General features: G+C 37.4%; 1 protein-coding gene across 1 annotated transcript in view; it reads left to right on the top strand.

Moving 5' to 3' along the window:
* The window catches only part of PPP4R4 (protein phosphatase 4 regulatory subunit 4), a 195,802-nt gene that overhangs the window by 86,192 nt on the left and 102,761 nt on the right, over positions 1 to 6,849 (top strand). The gene's annotated exons all lie outside the window — the stretch shown is intronic.

The raw sequence follows: 6,849 nt of genomic DNA, 5'->3' as shown, positions 1-6,849 counted from the left end.
CCATATCTTTCTTTGGTTCATTGGATATATTTGCCATGTCTTTCATTGGTTCCTATTTCTGCTGATGGAATTCTAGAGCAAGCTCGAACTTTTTTTACTTTGTTTTTTTGCAATTGAATCTGTTTTTATTAAAATCACAGCTTTCTAATTAGAATTTGGTGCCTAACATGCAATTTAAATAGGGTGATCTGTTTTTAAAAAAAATAGATTTTACTGTATTATTTGCTATACTGTGTTTAAGTCTAACAATAACTAGTTGCTGCTTTTCACTGTTTTAAGCCTTGGATTAGATAATACATAAATTGGACACCTGCTGTCTCATACTTAAGTAAATGTTCAAGTCAAGTCAAATGGAGCTGATTTAACAGTGATGAATATAAGTTCTTTCAACAACCTAAAACTATGCTACTGATTGATTTTATATATTAATCTTGTAAAGAGTATAAGAATTGCCACTGTTACAGACTCAGCTCACTTAAAAATATCAGGTTCTTTGAGGCTTCTATTGAAATGCAGGTAGAAAATATTCCTTGCTCTGTCTGAAGCTGCAGAGATTTTGAACGTGATAGACATATCTAATCAGTAACTTCTCAGGTGGAGATACTTTTTTTTATATTCAGCAATCTGTCTGGGCACACTGACTTTTAGAACCTGTTCATAATAAGGTTTTTGCTCATGCAATAAATTTATAATTGACGGAAGCAAGATTTCCAGAGTTCCTCTTAAGCGAGTTGATCAGGAGTAAATTCTAGTATAACTTATACTCCTTTGGCACTTCTATTATTAGAATCTCCCCCAAATAACGATTACTTCATTTAAGAGGAAGAAGCTGATGACTTAAGCACATTTTAGAATGTCAAGATTCTGGTACAGTGAGTTCCAGGGGATTCAAAAGTGTTGAAGATTGTGTGAAATTGCAGCGGTCACTTGTACTTCACTCTGGTTCTAATGTTTTCCTGATGGTTAAAGATATCCCCCCCCAAAAAGAGACAAAAAGTGATAGAGACTAGACTGCAGATCACTTTCGTGTAGGTGTATTGTCTAGGTTATAAAGGCTGCCAGTGCATTCAGATTTAATTGGTCATGAACCTGTGTGTGTGTGTGTGTGGGGGGGGGGGGGGTATGTTTGTTTTGGATGGGGAAAAATACAACATTGTCTTGAGAATCGCTCTTGGAAAACTTAGTTTTGAAGATCTGATTTGGGACACTTGTAGTAATTTTGTGACTAATCCTAATTTTGAGGATAAATTTCGAAGGCCCTTTTTCAAATATGCATATTCTAGAAGTTGCATGAGATTTGTCAGTTTGAAGGTCTTGTCAGTTGAAGTTGTATATTCACAGAATGAGTTAGTAAACAGGGAGAAAAAAAATTACTTTTTCATGTTGCTTTGTTAGTCCAAAACATCCATGATATGAAGGGGACTCTATAGAAACCAGAAGCCATTTTTTCATGTATGTAATTTTTTTTTGGTTTCAATTTAGTGAAATTTGTTGATACATTTCATTTATAGTGGTGGCCTTCATGTTACGTATATTTTAGGCAACTCTTCACTAAGAAATAGATTGAAATTATATATTTTGGAAAGATGGAAATAACTACATACTAATCTGAACCAGAAGGGTTCTATATTCTCTTAGGAGTCTTTTTATCCACCTAATATTGTCATGCTTAGAACCTTTTTAGAAATTAAGTAAAAACAATTGTTTCTCTGTATTTTCAATTATCACATGCTCAGCAATGGGCTGAAGATAACGGGTAATATAGCAAGGAGAGTAGAATGGTAGAACTTATATCTTCCAACATTTTCATTAAATGGTCTTCTATTCTCCAAGGACGTATTGGGGAAAGGGGTAAGAGGAGGGGGAGAGTGTGTGAGCGCTTTTGTCTTTTTGAAGTAGTTGACCAATTCAGAATAGATTTTATTACCTTAAGACAGTGGTTCTCAACCTTTTTAAATACCTACTCTTAGTTTTTACCGTTTTTTTTTGACCACAGACAAATAATAGAGCAATTCTTCTGTTGTAAAGAACTCTGAATGACCACCACAGGTCAAAGTTTTTGATAATATGGATTCCTGTGTGAAGTCCCTGGGTTTATCTTGTGAATCATGTTTGCACACCTAACAGCACTAACACTGAATGGCACTTGGCACCTTTGAAAGGATCTCAAGGTACCCCAGGGTGCTGCTGCATCCTGCAACCTCAAGAGATGATCAGACACTGGAAAAATGGTCGTCAGTGTCTTTTATCTAATAAGTGGTAATGTATCTTATGTATTTTACTCCCTTGATTATTGAACTTTTATAGAGACTAACTGCTTAAGCTGTGCTGATAAAGCTCCCTTTGGCTTTACCTCTCCTTAAGCCTGGTGCTTTACACTTGCAATGTTAAAAGAAAAATAAAGACCAACAAGCAGTGGTCAAATTGCCTGTGGAAATAGTGTCATAATGCATTCTTTTTTCTAGTATACTAAACTGTAAGGCACTTTGGGAGAGCTTGTCTAACTGTATCCTAACTACAATAGTCGGTCCAATAAAAAATACCACCCTAAGAAATCCTTGCCTCTCAGAACTTAAAGTAATATCATTCTTTGCTTCTGGGGCACAGATCCAGCTAGTTCATTGTGAGGTGTCCAGATTTAAAAAGCAAGAACACAAATACATCAGCAAAACTCTTGCTCTGTAATTTATGCAGTCCAGAACATGATTACTTGGCAAGTATTATCCTCTAATATACATAAATGCATGCTCCAATACACATTTGTAATCAGAAATGCACTTGATTTCATAGTACAGGGATGCCTTTATAATACTGAGCATCACCTGTCAACTAGGGGTGCAGACAAAAGTGACAATTTTCACCTGATCTGGCAACAGAAAGTAGTTTATAGCTGTGACCAAATACAAGTGCATGGCTGCAAACAGCTTCAAAAAGGGCTGATTGCATGAAAATCTGACCCCTCCTTGCATGAGGTGTCAGATAAGGATGTTTCAAAATGTAGTGTCTTTTGTAACTTGTCTGCCAAGCTCCTTGCCTGTCAGTGTTTTCAGAATGGGAGGGGGGAAAGGGAGTGGAGGCAGTTCAGTCTGGGGGGTGGGTTTCACTCTCCCCTTGGAGGGTGGGGTGGGTGAATTGGAGCCCCCCAAGATGGGGGGGAGCTCCAATTCACCCACCCCACCCTACAGCACTGTCTGGGGAGTCCCAAGACGAGCTCCCTCTGCTGCCTTTCCCCCTTCCATTCTGAAAACAGTAAACACTGTCAGAGAGCCTGGCCATTGCTGTGGGAACCTGGCTGCAGGCTCCCAGCCCCAGCTACATTCCCCTGCCCCCTGGACCCAACAGTGAACTTCTGTGTGGTCTGGGGTAACGCTGTAACTCAGAGTACTTTGCAAAAATTGTTCTGACTTACGGGCTGGAGCTGAACGTCTGTCTGCCCACTAGGTATTCTCTCCCTAGATGTGTGTGAAGGAACTGTTGTTCTTTGATTCTGAGATGAACAAATGACCACTGAAACAAATATGTTTAGAACTGAGGAATAAAATAGGCTGTCAAACTGTTTAAAGACTCGCTGAGTCAGTGGTTCCAGCATCAGGTTTAGTAGTAAGGCCAGGTTAATAGACATTTTAGATAAAATTTCTATGAGAGAAAATTGTGACTTGAGAATGCAAAGCAATAGAAAAGCCTGTACATTTACCACAGTTTCTCCTGTTACTGCCATGCACACTTCTGTCTCATTTTAGACCCCTGCTTCTAAACTAACCTAATGACTTGGAAGTTTTTGATGTCTCTACTTAAAATACTGAATCCAAGATCTGAGATGTTCCTGATCCAGTTATATACTTTGAAAGTAGGAGATCCCCTGAAATTAAGGTGTGATGCAAATAATCACCTTTCTTTTTCTTAATTTGATAGTATACAGTTGAGATTCTTGTTTCAATCAAAGCTACTTTGCACCAGCATCTTCAATGTTATTACTTTTTATTTTCTATTGCTTTAGCTTCTTAACTCTATGAATTACTGTCTCTACATGGCTGTGTCCAGATGAGCACGGCCATTTGTTTCCCCAGGGACAAGTAGCAGTGACCCACCTTGCACCTCTGCTACTTTTTCCCGGGAAGCACCCGTGTCACGTGTGCTGTGGTGCACGTCTGGTTACCCTGAGCAACTTTGCTGGCCCCAGCAAGCTTATCTGTGGTCCTGCTGCCCTTGGGGAGCTGTAGCTGCAGTTTTTTTTAAGCTGGGAGCCTGGCTGGCAGTTGGAATTTGGCTCCAACCCACTAGGCTCTGGTTTAGTGCGGCGTGCACTGCTGCCACGTATGTGGCCCCGCTTTTTTTGGCGTGGGTTTCTTTTATCCCCAGGATTTGGTCAAAAAAAATGCCCTGCGCTGCAGGGTGGCATGTGGCACTGTGACTTGCGCACAGCCATGCTCGTCTGGACATGGCCTATATGTGGCAAAAACAAGATTTTGTTGTTTCCAATTTAGGGAACATAGTGAACAAACAACTGAACATGAGCTAAATGTTGTAGTAAGAAAAGCCAATGTGATCCTTGGATATATAAACAGGAGATTAGTGAATAGGAGTAGAGAGGTGATGTTTACCTCTGTATACGGCATTGATAATGCTGGTATTGGAATAGTGTTTATAATTCTGGTGTTAGGATTTTTAAAACAACATTGAAAAATTGGACAGGACAAAGAACAGGTGCATATTACTCAGGACCAGAGAAAATGCCTTGGAGTGAGAGACTTCTCAAAGAACAATCTGTTTAGTTTATCAAAAAGAAAATGGAGAGAGAACTTGATTACATTGTGAAAGTAGCTTCATGGGATGAAAATCCTGCTTATTATAGGGCACTTACTTTCACAGAGAGAAATACCAGAAGATAATAATTAAAAAATGAAACCAAACAAAATCAAAATACAAATTAGGTACACATTTTTAACAGTGAGGATGATTGATTAGCTTTTGGAACAAACTGAAAGGAACTGGTAGATTCTCTCACGCTCTTTTTCTGTCTCCAAGTCTAAAGATTGAATTCTTCTCTGAAAGATATATTTTAATCGAACAAGTTTTGCTAAATACAATGATAACTGAGTGAGATTCAATGGACTGTGATATGAGGGTGTCAGTCTAGATGATCTTATAGCCCTTTCTGGCCTTAATCTTTATGAATTAAACTCTGTTAAATATATGTGAACGTTTTGACTTTCTGTCACTTCTAGTATATACATTTTCTTTAAAGGCTTATTTGCTCCCCTGGGTTTACTTTGCTAAACATAAAAACAAAATAAAACAACCTTTTGTTTTCCCATTTTTTTCCTTGGGTTTTGATATGCAATGGTCTTAGAGTAAATATTTAGCACGGACAGGTGCTTGTGTTTATTATTTAGTTATTTTTTTATTTTCTTAATCTTTCTTCTGCTGAAGAAATACCACTGCTGATAATGTATATCATCTTCAAAAGTGCACAGAAATGTGTATCATCTTCAAAAGTGTAATCCAATTCCATTTGAGATTAGTATGTGTCTTCTCACTTCAAAGGTAGCCAAATGGTCTATTTATCTCCCTTTTTCTTGATTTCACATCTGTAAAATAGGGTAATGGGACATAAGCACCTTTTTATACATTTAGATTCAGATCAAAAATGACAAGAATGAAATTCAATGAATACTAAATAATAGGTACTTGGCCTTCATTGCTTCGTTCTCATTGTGCAGGACACTCGTTTTCTCATTTTGTGTATTGCAGTTTTCGCAGAACTCTCAGAAATTATTCTTGTGAATCCTACGGATAAAACAAACTGAGAAAAGAGTATTTGAGGAAGAAAAATTGAGTGGCTGCATGTTTAAAACATTATCTTCACTGGCTGGCAGAAACTGATAATCTTGTATATATAAGTTCTAGAATTTTGCATGCAAGTGGAATTTTTTTTTCTTTTGAAAATCTGTTTTTACTTAAAGTTGTTGTTGTTTTTTTTTTTTTTAAACAACTAACCACAGGCATTTTAAGGCTGACATATTAAACGATGTGGTCAATTTAATTTTGTTTAAGTGATTAAACATACGGTTGCATTTGGAGTGTCTGTGTTTGTTTAATCACCAGTATTAGGCATCGTTGGAAATTTAACATCAAGGCATGCATATGAAATATTTGTGCATCCTCTACAGTTGAAAAGCAGTGATATCTTGTAAAGGGTTTCTCCTCTGTAGATCCCTACCTTCTGGATATCTGCATGCACCTCCTCATGAACCTTGGTAATAATTGAAATGCAGATTAAGAGAAGGCTTAGACATACTCCTTAGTATTTATTCTGTGCAGCAAATGGCTCCTTTTATTTGACATTGACAGCCTAATTCCTCTTTAACCTCCGTGGTCTCTATATCACCAGAAAGAGCCTTTTGTTATTATTGGTTTAGTTAGGTTTGAAAGTGTATATTTAGCTGAACCTTTCCTTAATGCTGTAGTTGTAGAATAAAATTCTGCTGTTTTTTTTTTGTTTTGTTTTGTTTTTGTTTTGTTTCAGACCTCCACAGCCACTCACCTCGCCTATCCTAACAGTTAAGGGTCTGTATCTTCCTTCAGAAATCAATCCCCAAATAATCAAGTTTGACAGTATTTTGGTTTTTAAAAGCTTGAGTAGGCATAGGTTCTGCTTCAGAGTTGTATTTCATTTACCTTTTTATTCCTATAATCCATTCTAAAGCTATTTCAAAATATAATTATTTCCTTTTTTAATTTTTTTACCTCCTTTGCCTGTCAATTAGTAATCTGTAGTTGGCATTGATAGGTTTTGCTTTTACAGTTTGAGGGGTGGAGGTGCATGACACTTTGAAGTGGGCTAAATGC

Source organism: Gavialis gangeticus, unplaced genomic scaffold (assembly GCF_001723915.1).
Source record: "Gavialis gangeticus isolate Ggan-Ray unplaced genomic scaffold, GavGan_comp1, whole genome shotgun sequence".
Classification (NCBI taxonomy): domain Eukaryota; kingdom Metazoa; phylum Chordata; order Crocodylia; family Gavialidae; genus Gavialis; species Gavialis gangeticus.
Note: the sequence above shows the minus strand (reverse complement) of the source record. Positions and strands in the feature narration are given on the sequence as shown.